This window comes from Oryctolagus cuniculus, chromosome 4, assembly GCF_964237555.1.
Source record: "Oryctolagus cuniculus chromosome 4, mOryCun1.1, whole genome shotgun sequence".
Classification (NCBI taxonomy): Eukaryota; Metazoa; Chordata; class Mammalia; order Lagomorpha; family Leporidae; genus Oryctolagus; species Oryctolagus cuniculus.
This window is the reverse complement of record NC_091435.1, coordinates 39,622,805-39,641,889: the sequence shown is the minus strand read 5'-3', so window position 1 is coordinate 39,641,889 and position 19,085 is coordinate 39,622,805. Positions and strand designations below refer to the sequence as shown.

Genomic DNA, 19,085 nt, shown 5'->3' with positions numbered 1-19,085 from the left:
ATTTAAACTTAGTACTGTATCATTGTGGTACAGCAGGCAACAGGAAACCACAGAGAGAAGAGTTATTGGATTAAGCAATCAAAAATGGAATACAGGGTTAATTCAGAGATAGTAGCCATAGATTGTGAGGAACAAGGGAAGGTGTTGAGTTATTAGAGCACTAGAGAACAGGTCTTAATAAACTGTGATTTGCCTATCTTAGAGCGAGGGTAAATGACTACATTTCGAGAGCTGGAACTGGAAGACAGGCTGCTGCCAGAGTGTTACTTATTTCTCCAAAGAAATGCAATGAAGCTGGTTCTAAGAATATAGAATAAAGCCAGCAGCTGGGACAAACTCCAGGGGTTAAAAGGTACTGCCGAAGTGAAGCTGTCTGGAGCAATAGACAACTAACTGAAACAAACATGTGTCTCTTTTACGCAGCTATCTTTCATCCTCCTCTACTGGTCTTTATTGGCAGAACTAATAAACAATAAACCACTGGCAAAGAAAACATGGAGTTTACAGAGCCCCAGCATCAGAGAACTGCAACGAAACAGTTCATAATTATCACCACTGGAAACATAAATTTTAACAACCATTATGCAAACAGTTAATGTTCTTCAAAATGCTAAGAACAGGACTATCATATGATCCAGCAATCCAGCTCTGGTTATATATCCAAAGAAAATGAAATTAGTGTCTTGAAGAGTTAACTGCATTCCCATGTTCATTACAGCTCTGTTCACAATAGCCAAGGTGTGGCATCAAGAGTCCATTAATGGGTGAATGGAAAAAGAAAATGTCATAGGCACACACATACCCAGTGAAATATTATTTAGCATTTTAAAAGGAGAAAATCCTGTCATTTGGAACAAAATGGACAAATCTGGAGAACATGAAGTGAGATAAGCCAGGAAGAGAAAGAAAGGAGAATGCATGATGTCACTTACATGTAGAATCTTTAAAAGTTGAACACAAAGACTAGAATGGTGGTGACCCAGAGCTAAAACTGGGGGAGGAAAAGGGGTTAGATACGTGTTGGTCAAAGAATCACAACTTTTACTTAGAGAGTATAAATAGTTTCAAGAGATCTATTGTACAAGATGGCACCTAAAGTTAATAACTGCATTGTATTCTTGAAAGTCTTTAAGAGGATAGATGTTAAAAGTTTACACCACCAAAAATGATAAGTACTGGAAATAATGCTAATGTTCATTAGCTCTATATAGACATTTCAAAATATGCGTATTTCAAAACATTGGTATACATTGTAAACATGATTTTAACTATAAATGCAAACTAGGTAAAAAATAAGAAATGGTAATTTTTCACTGTAAACTACAATCTTGAATCTGAAGGCTGGAGTAAATATAAAGGATTTTCATGACACCAATAGTGCTATAATAATAAGTCCTATGAAGAGACGGCATGTTTGATGTTCTCTCCAAATGTTTACACAACCAAAAGAACACCATAATGATCACAGAATTTTTTAGGTTAAATTTATCTATAAAATTCCATAAACTCAGTTATTTGTCTTTTTTAAAGATTCATTTATTTATTTGAAAGTCAGAGTTACACAGAGAGAAAGAGAGGCAGACAGAGAAAGAGAGAGAAGAGAGAGAGAGGTCTTCCATCCACTATTTCACTCCCCAATTGGCTATAACTGCCAGAGCTGTGCCAATCCAAAGCCAAGAACCAGGGGCTTCTTCCGGGTCTCCCACGTGGGTACAGGGGCCCAAGCACTTGGGCCATCTTCTACTGCTTTCCTGGGCCACAGCAGAGAACTGGATCAGAAGTGGATCATCCAGGTCTCGAACTAGCACCAATATGGGATGCCAGCACTGCAGGTGGCAGCTTTACCTGCTATGCCACAGTTCTAGCCCCAAGTTATCTGTCTTAATAACATAAGCCAGAGTAAGCAGAGTTTAGCTAATTCGAAGGTTTAATTTCTAAGTTTCAATGAGCTCCTTCTCCATACACTTTACCAGAGGTGTTAATGAGAAGCAAAATGGATCGTAAATGAACTGAAAATATTCAAATATAGAAAGAAGAGAGGAAATAAACACAAGGTGAATAGTCTATAATTGAATAACTGGCCTCTGAATATTTACGTTAATATTATGAAAGTGTCTTTCCTAGGAACCTGATTCTTCATGGCAATGCACAAAATGACAATTAAAAGATGAGATATATAAAACAGATACAACTTCTATAGTGGTTGTAAGAAGCCTAATGAAAAGATGCGAATTGTTTCAGAAGTAAAAAACAACAGAACAAAAATATAGGATAGGTGTCCTTCATTCCAATATGTACATGTTTGTTATTTAAAAGATGTTAAATTTTTTAATAATATGTATTATGCATTATGAGAAGTACATGAACGCATACTGATGGATCATGATAAAAAAAAAAAAGGTGCAGCTATACTTAGATAACAATTAAGTAAAGTATGATGAACCCCCCCTCCAAATTGATTCCCTTGGTATAACAAAGACATATGAGGATAAATAAAAATTTTCATAGAAAAGATAATTAAAAGCTGATGTACATTTTCCATGAATATTGTTGAGGACCCCTCTTATATCATATGAATTGTGTATAAATGTTACTTTGGGGGAGTTCATAAAAGAAAAAGAGTTTGCCTATGTTTCAGTTAGCCATTGTTCCAATATACTGCAAAACAATCCACACAAAGCTCAAGAGATAGAAACAAAATTGTGAATCTTTGTCTTGGCTATGTTGTGTTTAATAGAAGATAGGCTTAGCTGGTAGCTTTGCTTCTCTTGAAGTTGCTGGGTCTCATGTGCTTCACAATGTACTTTATTGGGTTAGATACAGTGAATCTCTTCCAAATGCCTTCTGTCCTCCCAAATGAACCACCTGAGCTGTGTTATATTTACAACAATGCCATAGCTGCAAAAGGGAAAATTAAAGTAACAGAAATGCATGAGATATTATTTGAAGCATTAATGAAGTGTAATTGATAAATAAAACTTCTGCACATTTATGGTATACAAATTATACATACACATTTTAAAGTAATTACTATGATGCTAACTAAGATAGCTATCACCTTGCATTTTGTTTGCTGTAGAGAGAATGTTTAATATCCTCTCTTAGAGTTGGAGAACTCAAGGGGCTTCCATAGCCTTGGAAACTCATGACTGGTGCATAGGGAGATTATTGATGCCATAAACAGGAGTGTCAATTTGTAAAGTCAACAACAGGAGTCACTGTGCACTTACTCCTCATGTAGGATCTCTGTCCTTAATGTGCTGTACACTGAGGCTTAATGCTATAACGAGTACTCAAACAGTATATTTCACTTTGTGTTTCTATGGGGGTGCAAACGATTGAAATCTTTACTTAATGTACACTAAACTGATCTTCTGTAAAAAAAAAAAAAAGAAAGAAATTATCAATTCCCAACTTGACTCTCACTGGGATTAAACATGACAATAGGTCTGATCTGATTTCCTCATGATTTAAAAAAAAATCATCTATTATTTTTCACTTTATGTTTCTGTGTGGGAACAAACTGTTGAAATCCTTACTTAAGGTATACTAAGCTGATCTTCTGTATATTAAGATAATCGAAAATGAATCTTGATGTGAATGGAAGGGGAGAGGGAGTGGGAAAGGGGAGGGTTGTGGGTGGGAGGGACGGTATGGGGGGGAAAGCCATTGTAACCCATGAGTCGTACTTTGGAAATTTATATTCATTAAATAAAAGATAAAAAAAAAATATCCTCTCTTAGCAAATTTCAAGTATACAATAAAGTGTTATTAATCATAGTGACCATACTATACATTATGTCTTCAAAAATTACTGATCTTTTATAACTGAAATTTGATACCCTTTGGTCAGCTTCTCCATTCCCCACTTGCAATATCCAATTACAGCAACCATTCACATGAACTTGATTTTTTTAGATTCCACATATAAGTGAAATAGTATGTTATTTCTCTTTCTGTGTCTGATTTATTTCATTTACCATAATGTATCCCAGACTCATTCTTGTAGTTGCAATAACAAAATTTCCTTCCTTCATAAAGCTGAATAATAATCTGTTATTATATAGATGTCAATTCCTCCATCAGTGCACATCCAGGTTGATATTCATATCTTGGCTATTATTATTTAATGGATCACTCAACCTTTGATTATAATTTAATTTGAAATCATGTTCACCTAAAAATTTAATAAGAAAAAATAAATAAATAATGCAGCAATCACCATGGGAGTGCAATCTATCTTCAAGATACTGATACAATTTCTTTTGGATATACATCCAGAAATAAAATTGCTAGATCATATTATAGTTCTATTTTCTGAGAGACTTATACCCTTTTTTAATAATTGCTGTATTAACATATTTTCACTAGCAACCCACAAAGTTTCCCTTTGCTCTAACTACTCAAGACTTGTTATCTGCTATCATTTTGATATTACCAATATGAGGTGATATCTTATTACAACTTTGATTACATTTTCTCACTGATAACAAGTACTTAAAACTTTTTAATGTGCCTATGGTCATTTGTTTGAGTTCCTTGGAGAACTTAACTCATTTTATTAATATAGTTGTTCTATTACCTTTCAGTTATTTGCATTCTTACCTATTTTGGATAATAATCCTACATCAGATATACATGCAAATGTTTTCTCCATTTCTGTGAGGGGTCTCTTCATTCTATTTTCTTTGCTGAGCAAAACAGTTGAGTTAGATACAATCCTGTTTGTCTATTTTTATTTTGAAGTATATGCTTTTAGTATTGTATCAAAATAATCATTGTTTTGATGAATATCAAAGCTAATGGGCCTTATGTCTTCTATTATAAGTTTCATGACTTGTTTTTAAGATTTTAAGTCACCTTGAGTTGATTTTAGTATCTGATGTGAGATAAGGGTCCAGTTCCATTATTCTATATGTACATGTTCAGTTTCGCCAACATTAATTTTTGAGTAGACTTCCATGTCCTTTTTTGGCATCCTTGTTAAATATCACTTGAATGTAAATGTTTGAATATATTCTGGGCTCCCTATTCTCTTCCATTAGGCTATATGTCAATGTGAAAATAACCTGCTGTTTTGATTATTATGGCTTTGTAGTCTATTTTAAAGTCAGGTAGTGCAATTTCTCTAGCTTTCTTTTCCTTGTTCAAGATTTTTTTTTCATTTTAGGTGGTTTCATTTAGCGATTTTATACAATTGGTAGGATTGTTTTCTCTATTTCTGAGAAAGGCACATTCAGAGTAAATTCAATGCAATGCATATAAAAATATATTAATATCTTTTAATATGTCTATAATTCTTTCCAAACCATGGACATGAGGCATCTTTTCATTTAGTTGTCTCTTTTTCAATTTATTTTATAGTTAACAATGTTTTGTAGTCAGCAGTAAACAGATTTCCACCATCTTATATAAATTTACTCTTAATATTTTTATTGCTTTTGATGCTATTCTTTTTTCCATTTAGTAAATATAAATTTCCAAAGTACAGTTTATAGATCACAATGGCTTGCCCCCCATAATTTCCCTCCCACTCACACCCCTCCCATCTCCAGCTCCCTCTCCCATTCTGTTCATATCAAGATTCATTTTCAATTCTCTTTATTTAAAGATCAACTTAGTATATATTAAGTAAAGATTTCATCAGTTTGCACCCACACAGAAACACAAACTGTAAAATACTGTTTCAGTACGAGTTATAGCATTACTTCACATTGGATAACACATTAAGGACAGAGATCCCACATGAGGAGTAAGTACACAGTGACTCCTGTTGTTGACTTAACAATTTGACACTCTTGTTTATGGTGTCAGTAATCTCCCTAGGCTCTAGTCATGAGTTGCCAAGCTATGGAAGCCTTTTGAGTTCGCCGACTTTGATCTTATTCCAACAGGGTCATAGTCAAAGTGGAAGTTCTCTCCTTCCTTCAGAGAAAGGTACCTCCTTCTTTGATGGCCCCTTTCTTTCCACTGGGATCTCACTCACAGCGATCTTTCATTTAGGTCTTTTAGGTCTTCTTTTTTTTTCCCAGAGTGTCTTGGCTTTCCATGCCTAAAATACTCTCTTGGGTTCTTCAGCCATATCCAAATGCCTTAAGGGCTGATTCTGAGGCCAGAGTGCTATTTAGGACATCTGCCATTCTGTGAGTCTGCTGTGTATCCTGCTTCCCATGATGGATCATTCTCTCCCTTTTTTATTCTATCAGTTAGTATTTGCAGACACTAGTCTTGTTTGTGTGATCCCTTTGACTCTTAGACCTATCAGTGTGATCAATTGTGAACTAAAATTAATCACTTGGACATAGTGAGATGGCATTGGTAAATGCCACCCTGACAGGATTGTATTGGGATCCCCTGGCACATTTCTAACTCCACCTTTTGGGGCAAGTCAGCTTGATCATGTCCCAAATTGTACATCTCCTCCCTCTCTTATTCCCACTCTTATATTTAACAGGGATCACTTTTCAGTTAAAATTTAAACACCTAAGAATAATTGTGTGTTAATTACAGAGTTCAACCAATAGTACTAGAATAAAACAAAGAGAAAATACTAAAATTGATAAAGTATTACATTGTACATCAACAGTCGGGACAAGAGCTGATCAAGTCACTGTTTCTCATAGTGTCCATTTCACTTCAACAGGTTTCCCCTTTGGTGCTCAGTTAGTTGTCACCGATCAGAGAGAACATATGATATTTGTCCCTTTGGGACTGGCTTAATTCACTCGACATAATGTTTTTCAGATTCCTCCATCTTGTTGCAAATGACCGGGTTTCATTGTTTTTGACTGCTGTATAGTATTCGATAGAGTACATGTCCCATAATTTCTTTATCCAGTCTACTGTTGATGGGCATTTGGGTTGGTTCCAGGTTTTAGCTATTGTGAATTGAGCTGCAATAAACATTAAGGTGCAGACAGCTTGTTTGTTTGCCAATTTCATTTCCTTGGGGTAAATTCCAAGGAGTGGGATGGCTGGGTTGAATGGTAGGGTTATATTCAGGTTTCTGAGGAATCTCCAAACTGACTTCTATAGTGGCTTCACCAGTTTGCATTCCCACCAACAGTGGGTTAGTGTCCCTTTTTCCCCACATCCTCTCCAGCATCTATTGTTGGTAGATTTCTGAATGTGAGCCATTCTAACTGGGGTGAGGTGAAACCTCATTGTGGTTTTGATTGCATTTCCCTGATTGCTAGTGATCTTGAATATTTTTGCATGTGCCTGTTGGCCATTTGGATTTCCTCTTTTGAAAAATGTCTATTGAGGTCCTTGGCCCATCTCTTAAGTGGGTTGTTTGTTTTGATGTTGTGGAGTTTCTTGATGTCTTTGTAGATTCTGGTTATCAACCCTTTATCTGTTGCATAGTTTGCAAATATTTTTTCCCATTCTGTGGGTTGCGTCTTCACTTTCCTGACTGTTTCTTTTGAAGTACAGAAACTTCTCAATTTGATGCAATCCAAAATGTTAATTTTGGCTTTGACTGCCTGTGCTTCTGAAGTCTTTTTGTTTTTGATGCTATTCTAAACAGGGGTTTTTCTTTCTCTTTCAAGCAGTTCATTGTTACTGTATACAAGTTCAACTTATTTTGTATGTTGATTTTGTATTCCACAAAAATAATAAATTTATTCAAAAGCTTCAAGTTTTTCATGAATGTATTTGGATTTCTTGAATTTAAGATCATGTCATCTGCAAATAAAGATTATTTCTTCTTCCGTGATTTGTGTGCCTTTTATTTCTTTTTCTTGACTAATTGCTTTGGCTGGGACTTCCAGGACCATTTTGAGTAAAAGTAGTTAAGAGTAGTATGTATTATGGGATGACCCCAAAAGTACATCTGTTAGAAGCTTTGGCATCAGTGTAATGATATTGAAATGCAGTGCCAACTTAAAAGTCAAGACCTAGTGGTATGTGATTGGGTCATGATGGCCCCTTGGAAAAACATATTTTCTCATACACTGTGTTAGATACAACAAGAGGGGATCTGTTACAGTAAGAAGATGTTGTTTTAGAGGAATTTAGGCTTTCTCAACTCAGTCTTTTGCTTCCACTCTATCTGTTGTCTGTGAGCGTGTGTGTCTTGTACTCCCACCATGTGATTCTCTATGGCACAAGGCCCTCAACAGAAAAAGCAACATGCTTTTGAAACTCCAGAATGGGAACTAAATAAATACCTTTTCCCTGTAAAATGCCTGTCCACAGATATTTTGTTATAGAAACACAAAAATGGACTAAGAAAGTAAACTTGTCTTATTCTTGGTATTAAGAAAAAGATTTTACCTTTCTTTCCACCATTGAGTATTTTGTTAGTTGTGAGCTTATCTCATAGGGCTTTTTATATTGAATTACTCCCTTTCTCCAAGTCATTCATTGATAGTTTCTGTCATAAAAGGATGTTGAATTTTGTTAAGTGATTTTTCTGCATATATTCATATAATAGCATGAGTTTAACCCTTAATTCCATTATATGAAAAACAGTATCACTTCCAACAATGTACCATTTTCTAAAGCCTGAATCCAAGGGTAGTAAAGTACTTCTGTCCCATGATAAAGCATAGTGAATATGTGGCTTCTGAAAGGAATGAAGAATTGAGAGAAATCATGTAATCTATTTCCAACTTGATCTCTATTTTAGGGGAAAAAGTCTCCATACGCATTTTGCAAGGGAATTTCTCATTCATTGAAACATCATCTAACAGAATTCTACTGTGAAATATACTAGTGGAATGTGTCTCTCATAAAGATCAAAATAAGATTTTAAGTGAAAATGAATTATAATTTGCTGTAAAAGCAAAAGAAAAGATAGATTTAGAGCAAATTGTAAGGGTGAATAAGAACAACATTTCCTCCATCGATAGATAATCAGTCCAAGAATAAAGTTTATAATAAGCCATGAGGAGATGTACCCCTGGGCCTCTGTGTTAATCAGGAAAAGGCTTTCTCTGTGAAGACAGTCACATTAGAGTTCAGAATTTGGCAAGTGGAATGTTAACTAAATTTCACCTCCCACCTATTCTTAAGTAAGTCTCATTGTTAAGGGAAACTTTAACACTAGTGGAAGAGAAGAAAGCAGAATTGCCTTAAGAATTTTCCAATTTTATAGATGTGCCTCACTGTGGTTTTATATCTTATAATTCATATGAATTCACTTTAGTAATTCTTTCAGATGCTGTCCATTCTATTGTTCCTTCCTGTCTTTCTTTCAGAAACATTTACTGAATTTGTACTATCTGATAGGTATAATATAGGCATATAAAACATGGCAGGAACAAGACATAAAAAATCCTGCTTTCATAGAGATTACTAGTTTTATAAGACTAAGTATAAAAGTGAAAATTAAATCTGAAGAAAAATATGATATGGCATAAAATACATGTATGCCTGTATATTTTGGTAATCCAGGTTCATTATTTTGTATATAATTATAGCTATAACTAAAACCAGTGAAAGGTCAGCAACATTTTGCAGGAGATTGTCAAAATAAATGAATCTGTAATATAATCTATGTCATAGTTTATGTAGTCCATGCAACATTTTGCCATTTTAAAAATTTACTCATTGAGTTGAACTTAAGAGAAATTTATTTATAACATTTTCTGTTTGCATTGTGCCTAATAAATAGTTTTAAGATCTAGAGAACCTTTCCCTTGGCTACGAATTAATCTATGGAGTATTCAAAATGGCTGAATGTGCAAGTTAGGAAATGAGCACATTTGTTATAGCAATAACCCTCAATTGAATTATAGTCTTAGGTTTTTCATGCAAGATATTTTAAAATTGTCCCTATCAATGGTCCAGTTTTCTCGTTAAAAAAAAATGTATTTCTGAAAACAACAACCAAAGCAAACAAAATAACTAAAATGTAAGAAATTGTTTAACTTTTGTGTCTCTACAATGTCAGAAGAAACACAGTGAAGAGGGTATGTCATAATCATTCTACCACAATAGATAATTCTTGATTTTTGTTGTTTGTTTTGTTTTGCTTTGTTTTCTGCCTCTGTATCCTCTAAATTTTCTTTAGAAGTTCACAGGCATTTTCAATGTCCTACTTATGGAAAATATAACATTATGTTCCTGTAAAAATGTTTAAAAGCTATTTGGGACCTATATAATTAGAACCATGAAATTATAATACAAGTATCCTTTCCTTTGACTAAATACATTGCATACTATTGCATATTGCAAAAGAATTTTCCTCCTTTAATCCCCTTTGATTGCTATAACTTGGTGATAAATGAATTCTTAGAGGAGTAATACGTATATCTCACCTTAAATACCTTAGGTTGGCTCTTGTGCAAATCACAGGCTAGCCTCCTAGGTGTAGTAAAAATGGAATGAAATGGAATTGAATCCATCTCTACTAAGCTAATTCCTCTCTACTTCCTATGTTGGATTTTGACAACTGTCTAGTTTACTGAGAAACATATCAATAAAAAGTTGGGAGATGAAAAAGTTTTGATAGGATATTTTTCTAATCTTGAATTTTAATACCTTTCTGTACAAGCAATAAACACTCTGCCTGGAATCTAGGATAAGTTCAATAAATGTTAGTTACAAGGTTTCCTATATATATTATGATATATTTTTACTATAAGTGAGGCTAGTTTCCCTGTTTGCATCATGTAAACCAAAGTGAATACTTTTTTTAACTCCAGACTGTATGTCTTACTGCAGGCCATACAATCTTGTCAGAAGTAACCACCTCTGCTGCTGTAGCATGAAAGTGAATCATGAACACATCCAGTGTGTATGGGGGGTGGGGGACTTTGTCCTACTAAATCTTAATTTTCATAAATAGGTAGTAGGCAGGATTTAGCCACCAGGCTATAGTCTATTGCTGATGTAGACTATTTAAAATTGAACATTTTAAGTTGAACTATAGAGTGATCCACAGAATACAGAATAAACCCAAGGGAATTTTGTGTACATTTCAATTTTTTAAGATTATTTATTTATTTGAAAGGCAGAGGTAAAGAGAGAAAAGAGAGAAAGAGAGAGAGAGAGAGGTCTTCCATCTGCTGGTTCACTCCAAATGGCTGCAACAGCTGGAGCTGAGCCAGTCTGAAGCCAGGAGCCAGGATCCTTTTCCAGGTTTCCCACATGAGTGAAGGAGCCCAAGGACGTAGGCCACCTTCTACTACTTTCCCGAGTCACAGCAGAGGGCTGAATTGGAAATGGAGCAACTGAGTCTTGAACCAGCACCCTTATGGTGTGCCAGCACTGTAGGTAGCAGCTTTATCCACTATGCCACAGCACCGGCCCCTGTACATTTCATTTTAAAATTTTGTCTAAAGACCTTCTGTATGGCCCAAGCCCTGGGGCCCCTGCACCCAATGGGAGACCCAGAAGAAGCTCCTGGCTCCTGGCTTCAGTTCAGCGCAGCTCCGGCCATTGAGGCTAATTGGGGAGTGAACCAGCGGATGGAAGACATGTCTCTCTGCATCTTCTCTCTGTGTAACTCTATCAAATAAATAAATCTTTTTAAAAAAACAGAGCTTTTGAACATTTTTGAATTATGTCTAACTCCTTTAAACCACTTAATTTTTTCAAGGTTTCAAAGATTCTGTAATAATTAAATAATATAATATTTAAAATATAAAATAAGGAGTCTTGTTTTACATTATATATGTGATGGTAACCCAATTAACTTTGGAAATTTACTGCTAACAACTGGAAAGCACCACCACAATTGGAACTAATTTAAAACTATGTGATCGACTCAATCTGTGACTGATATCCATTTCACAATGTTATAACCAGCATTAATCTATAAAATGGGAAAGATATAAGGTTTATTTCATTAAATTCAAAAGTAGGAAGAATATTAGCATAGAAACTTCCAGTCAGGGAAAAGAAAATCAAAAATAAACAAAAAACTCAAGTCTCTCAAGCTGAGAAATTACATCTAGTATCTATGGTGTTATATTTCAGGGTAATTTGATACTGTGTCTAAAAGCAGATTGATGTCTGCAAGATCCTTCAATACAGCAAAGCAAAAATATTCAGCCTAAATATAGGACAGAACAATATCACAGAATTGACATTGTTGGTGAAAGCCTGTGAGAATCAAATAAGAAAGGATTATAAATCATTATACAGGTAAAGTGCTATCTGGTTGCCTAATAATGTTTCTGCTAATGATTTTCCTCTCCTAAAAGTTCACGCCAACCATTTGATTTCTTTCATGTATCACCCATACAATTTTGTTCTTCCTAGTGTCTCAAATACCAGTCACTGAGTTAAAACCATTTGGCAGGCAGTCATAGAGTATCTATGACAAAGAGTAGTAATTGTATTTAAGTTCTTATCCTAAAAATAGAACTGTCATTTCTGTGTTAGATGAGATGGGTTTGAAAGGCTTACAAGGGTAACTCTCTTAACGAGTGGGGATGACAACTAAAGCTATGAACACAACCACTGACCACTTCTAATAATGCCATTCCCTCAGAAAGTATCCTACCTAGTTCCTGTTTAACACATCTTTGAATCACTAATTTATGACTTACTGATTCTACCTCCAAGTTTTATTGCTGGGGTTAAAGCAGCAAGCTTTTTTTTTTTTCAGATGGTGAAAGTGAAAATAGATTTGCAAGAAGAAGGCACACTTGGGAATGCAAACCAAAGTCAGATCATGGAAGAATCTCTTTGATCCTAATTCCCTGAATCACATACAGGTGTCGGACCTTCTTAGGCTCTGTTGATATTAACTAGGCGAGACAAGAGGTGACTTGTATGAGCAGTCTGTTTGTTGTTCCAGATCTCTCCTATAGCAGTTCTTCAAACTGTCACAGTGTTTAAGAAGCCCTCAGAGAGCAATAGCATAAGCACTCCTTGTGTTTATGCTCAACAGAGACAACTAGAAATGATGAGTTTATTTTGCAAATTTAATTTAGGAAGATTTTTCATTGTGCATACACATCTTTTTCTGAAAGTCACAGGCAAAGTATTAAATTTCTTTCGGGCCAAACTAAATGCAGTTTTTGCTTTAACTCAGTTGAGAAATATAGAAGTACAAGAACTAAACAATATTAGAGGGAATGGCAGCATTTAGTTCATTGTGCATGAGAGTAGTTCAGAGTTTCACAGAACTATATATGAGCGCACAAAAATTCATCTAGGTGCTGCGGTCTATTTTCAACCATACTTTCTGCTGCATACAAACAATATTACCAGAATGTAAACAATAAAGATGTGTGTACTTTAGCAGAACATAGTAACTGAGACTGTTGGAATTCGAATTAAAGAACAAAAACTAGATTTAAATCCCTAACCCAGAACTTATTAATTCTATGTCTTTGATAAGTTACTTAATTATAAGCCTCAATTTCCACACTTATATAACGGAGATAATAAATACACCTACCTCATAGAATTATTGTGAGGCTCAGATAAAATACTTATGAAGCTGCTAGTCCAGAGCCTTGTGCAAATTAAGCACTGATTACTGAAAGCTTGTTGGATTAGGGCAGGGAGAAATGAGTTTATTAAAAATCATCCCCAGATCAATCATATGGCCCAACAAAAATGATCTCAACAGCACCAAGTATTTATCAGACAATGAAAGAAGGGAGATCTGCCCCTGTAGAGCAAAGTTAACTACTGATTCATATCTCCCAAGTGTGTAAACACAAAAGTTCTTTCTGGTTTCTCATTATCATATTTACACCTAAGACCCAATCAATGAAGAAAAGACATAGGTGAGGATGTGGAAAATAGTCATTATTGGATCAATTCCTTTATAATATTATTCAATACATGTGTAGATATGAAACTACTAGTTAGTTCTGTTTAAGCAGAAAAAAAATTGCAATATTCTGAACTGAAACATAGAGGATATATTTTGTTTCTTCTTATCAAAACAAGTATTTTAAAAAGTCTGGGCTGGCGCTGCGGCTCAATAGGCTAATCCTCTGCCTGCGGTGCTGGCACCCCGGGTTCTAGTCCCAGTCGGGGCGCCGGATTCTGTCCTGGTCGCTCCTTTCCCAGGCCAGCTCTCTGCTGTGCCCCAGGAGGGCAGTGGAGGATGGCCCAAGTCCTTGGGCCCTGCACCTGCATGGGAGACCAGGAGAAGCACCTGGCTCCTGGCTTCGGATCAGCGTGGTACGCTGGCCGCAGTGCGCCAGCCACAGCAGCCACTGGAGGGTGAACCAACGATAAAGGAAGACCTTTCTCTCTGTCTCTACCTCTCTCACTGTCCACTCTGCCTGTCAAAAAATAAATATATAAATAAATAAAAATAAAAAGTCTGTAAAGTATTTTTTGCACAGACTGATTCCTTATCACAATTTAAGAAGCCATTTTGCAATGCTCATTAGATAGTCAATATTTTTAACTATTAAAAATGCTTGCCTATCCCTTTAAAATATCCCAAATAATTTAATATTAACAAATTCAATGAGGCTCATAAGTAAAACTACTTAATTTCAGCTTGAAGAATTCATTTCATAAAAACAATAGCACAAATTAAACATTGCTTTTACTACCTTTCATTGAGTTTGTGTGTCTTAATTATAGAACTATTGTCTACATTGATGTCTTACAAACAATTTTTATGAATCATTAGTAATTTTTAAAAGTATTTAATGACTTAAGAATCATTTCTACTTTATTTCCCCTTTACTTTACCTCCAAAATTTTCTCACTTCTTGATGTAAGAGAGCCACATCATTGTTAATCCTGTAAAGATAAAAAAGAGAGAAAATGGAACAGGTGTGTAGCCTAGTAGTTAAAACACTTGTTAAGTTGCACACTTTCAGTCTTGGAGTATTTGGGTTCAATATTTGGCTTCAGTTCCTAAGTCTAGCTTCCTGATAATTCAGGCCTTGAGAGGCAGTAGTGGTGATCAAGTAATTAGGTTCCTGCCACCCAAGTAGAAAGATATGGATTGAGTTCTAACTTCCAGATTCCAGCCCAGTCCTAAAAAGAATAGGGGCCAGTGTGGTAGGATAGCAGATTAAGCTGCTGCCTGCCACATTGGCATCCCGAATGGGCACTGGTTTGAGTCCTGGCTGCTCCACTTCTGATCCAGTTCCCAGTTAATATGCCTGGGAAAGCAGTGGAGGATGACCCAAGTCCCTGGGCCTCTGTACCCACATGGGAGACCCAGAAGAAGCTCCTTGCTCATGGCTTCAGCTTGGCCCAGTTCCAGCCATTGCTGCCATTTGGGGAGTGAACCAATGGATGGAAGATATCTCTCTCTCTCTCTCTCTCTCTCTCTCTTTCTCTTTCTCTCCTTCTCTCTGTGTGACTCTGCCTTTCAAATAAATAAAATATATCATATATACATATATATGTTTATATATACACATACACAAAAAGTATGTTTACGTATTTCATAGGTATAATTCAATTTATTTTATAATCATAGGATTAATGCACAATTAACCATCATATTCAGTAAGTAAAAGTAGAAAGACCACATTCCTCAGGAGCATAGATAGTTCTAAAAAAGCAATCAAAACATAAAATGTCAGTTCCATTCTCATACATTTTTTGTATTATGTATTAACTATCACATATCACAGCAAACATATTTGTCTTTTGGGGACTGGTTTATTTCACTAAACATAATGGTTTTGAGTTGCATCCATTTTGTTGCAAAAGACAGGATTTCATTCCTTTTTTATGGCTGAGTAGCATTCCATGAAGTATGTATACATATACATACATACATATATATAATAAAATATATAATTTCCTTTATCCAATTTGTAATTATATCATCATAGGAATGTAAATTTTATCCACAAACTACTATTTACTGAGAACTTATAGTGCAAAACACTAAGACGGACCTACAGATGCTAACAGTACCATGACTCACTCAGATCCTCTGTTTTATTGTTCACTGTTTTGTTAACATGGAACCTCATCCTCTCCCAAATTCTAGTTTGAATTAAAGATTCAACTTACATGTTACCTTTTCCTCAAAAACATGCTTTGCTCTCCTATAAAATTCTAAACAATCTTGTAGTATAATATGATAATTTCATTCATCAATAGGTTCTTGACTAACTTCCACAGAGAATAAAAATTCCTTTGAGAACAGAAGGAGGTATTAATATTTTGTCCAGAGCCCCAAGCACAGTGTCTGGCAGAAATGGACATACAATTCAAAATATGAACAAATAAAGTTACAAATGATTCTAGGAGCTTCCGTAACAAATAAGACTATATAATGGATGCAAATTTCATCCCATCTCTGTTTTCTTTTAGTAACACTCATCATTTCACAATTTTATTGTAAAGTGTCCTAAGGCAGAAACTTTTAACATTTATCACCTTTATAATAACTATAAAGCCAATAATGCAGAGATTATTTCAGAGAACCCATATAAAAAGTTAACAAAAAGGAAAAAGAATCAGGACAGTAAGTTAGAAAGGAGAAACTGAAAGAAAGAAAGAAAATTCTGTTCCATCTGAGGTAGTGGTAATATGTATTTCCAGTCAATTTCCCTTTCTTCTTCACCAAGGCTCTCCTTTTGTCATTGTGATTACTAAAGGTATGATAGTGTGTAGGTACCCAATGATCTGACACAACACATACAGAATATTGTTCATCCTTTGCTGTGAAAGCATTTACCAGTATATGAAGTAAACAAGTTTTATCTCTAAAAATATACTTTAACTTCCTCTATTTCTTATTTGTATTCTATGATAGGAGAAGCATGTTTTTCCTGGTGGTCATATCTAACATGTTTGTAGGCTGTCACTAAGTTTTCATTGCAAATAATGCTAACTTGGACCTAGTTTTAAGGCATAACATAAAGCCACTACCTACAATGCCAGCATCCCATTTGATACTAGTTCAAGACTCAGCTGCTCAACTTCGAATCCAGCTCCCTCCTAATGCATCGAGGAAATCAGTTGAAGATAGCCCAAGTACTTGGGGCTTTGTACCAACATGGGGGACTCAGATGGAGTTTCAGGCTGTTGGATTCACATTGGCCCAGCTCTGGCCTGTGCGGCCATTTGAATGGGAGTGAACCAGCAGAAGAAAGATTTCTCTCTCTCTCTCTCTCTCTCTCTCTCTCTGTTCCTCTCTGTGTGTAACACTGCCTTTCAGGTAAATAAAATTTTGAAAAAAAAAATACTAAATATAAGGAACTGTAGGAATGGAAAGGTATGAAACTTTTCCTTATCTGTCAAAGGAGTCATAGCAACACTCTCACAAAAAAGACAGGCTAAGAAGAGAAAAGAATAATGAATTAATTTAATCAGTTTTGAATAACAGCCATCAGAATGAAAACCCAAAGACCCAGTGTCAATTTTTATGCTTATGTTCAATGAAGAACAGAGAGCTGGTAGAATATAATTAAATAAACAGGAACTGCCTACTGGTAATGGACTGAGAGGGGAAACCCAGCCAGAACTGTCTTGGACTCACTGTGTACCATTTCTTCATCCTGCACATAGATCATGACCCCTTCAGGGATGACAGCCTCCTGCTCTATTATCAGACAAGTAGGTCAGAGAATGCACCGATGGTCAGCTCTTAAATGAGAAGATGGAGCAAGGTTGGTGTAACATTTCTAGGTTTTATAGCTGTCATTAGGGGAAAGAGATTCTAGTTTCTGTACAAGGAATTCTAGTTTTTTTTTTTTTTTTTTTTTTTTTTTTTTTTTTTTTTTTTTTTTTGTCTGACTCGGCAGAAAAAGGGAAATGAGAATGAACGGCTGTAGGAAGTCAGAATGGGGCCAGCACTGAGGCATAGTGGGGAAAGCGGCTGTCCATGGTGCTGGCATCCCACATGGACACCAGTTCCAGTCCCAGCTGCTCCACTTGCAATCCAGCTCCTTGATAATGTACCTAGGAAAGCAGCAGAAGATAGCCCAAGTCCATGGGCCCCTGTGCCCACATGGGAGACTGAGAAGAACCTCCTGGCTCCTGGTTCCTGGCTTTAACCTGACCCAGTCCTGGCTGTTGGGGTCATTTGGGGTGTGAACCAATGGTTGGAATATATCTCTCCCTCTCCCTCAGCCTCTCCCTCTCTCTCTCTTTCTATCTCTCTCTCTCTCTCTCTCTCTCTCTCTGAAAGTCTGCTTTTCAAATGTACAAATTTAAAAAAGTCACAGGGCCAGAGTTGTGGGGCAGCTGGGTAAAGTCCTGTCCTACAGGGCCGGCATCCCATATGGACACCAATTCAAGTCCCGGCTGCTCCATTTCCAATCCAGCTTTCTGCTGTGTCCTGAAAAAGCTATATAAGATGGCCCAAGTCCTTGGGCCCCTGCACCCATGTGGGAGACTTGGAAGAAGCTCCTGGCTCCTGGCTTTGGGTCAGTTCAGCTCTGGCCATTGCAGTCATTTGGGGAGTGATCCAGCAGATGGAAGACCTCTCTCTCTCTCTCACTCTCTCTCTCTCTCACTCTCTCTCTCTCTCTCTCTCTGGTTTTACCTCTCTCTCTGTAACTCTGTCTTTCAAATAAATAAAAACAAATCTTTCAAAAAAAGAAGAAAGTCAAAATGATAATTTTACTTCTAAGGCTCTTCCAATGTCCTTCAGTTTAAAGTGCCAAACTTTGGGGTATCACTTCCTGACTCCCAACAAAACACTGTTTTAGTATTCTTGATTAAATGATTTCCTAAAAATTAATCAAGTGACTCCTTCCTAAAAAATTCACCATGCATCTTAATGAATGTATCTCTATGGGTAGTGCAAAAGAGAATAGAAAGCATTCCTCTTTTCTCAATGAGTTTCCACTCTTAACGTGTTCCTCTGAGCTGTCAAATTGTAAAGTGACTACTTTCCTGAGATCAACTCAGATTTGCATTCAACTAGCCTTAAATTCTATGTAATAATTAATGAAAGATACAATCTATTTTATTTTTATGGAATAGTCACTGATTTTTCCCTTCTATCTTGTCTGTTGACTCCCAAACCACCTTGCAATTTATGTGACAATGTGGCTGCTGGACTTGAGCATCTGCTTTCCAAGTGCTTCCCCACGTTGCCTGAGTCTTGTAAGACAGTGATAAATCCTGTCTGATGATAGGTGACTTAAAATATATATTTTCCTCTGTTCCCACTTTCTTCTGAGGAGTATTTCATTCTATTTTTGAGTTGGGTTGATTGATTCTGTACTAGTTTA

The 19,085-nt window shown here is 35.9% G+C and overlaps 1 long non-coding RNA gene across 1 annotated transcript; it reads right to left on the bottom strand.

Annotated features, from left to right (window-relative positions):
• Positions 1-2,454: 2,454 nt before the first annotated feature.
• On the bottom strand, positions 2,455-14,680 carry LOC127482967 (uncharacterized). Its single transcript, XR_011387798.1, has 3 exons — positions 14,623-14,680; positions 3,981-4,177; positions 2,455-2,898 (listed from the first exon to the last, which is right to left on the bottom strand). It is a non-coding gene; the product is annotated as an uncharacterized lncRNA (long non-coding RNA).
• Between the last annotated feature and the right edge of the window lie 4,405 nt (positions 14,681-19,085).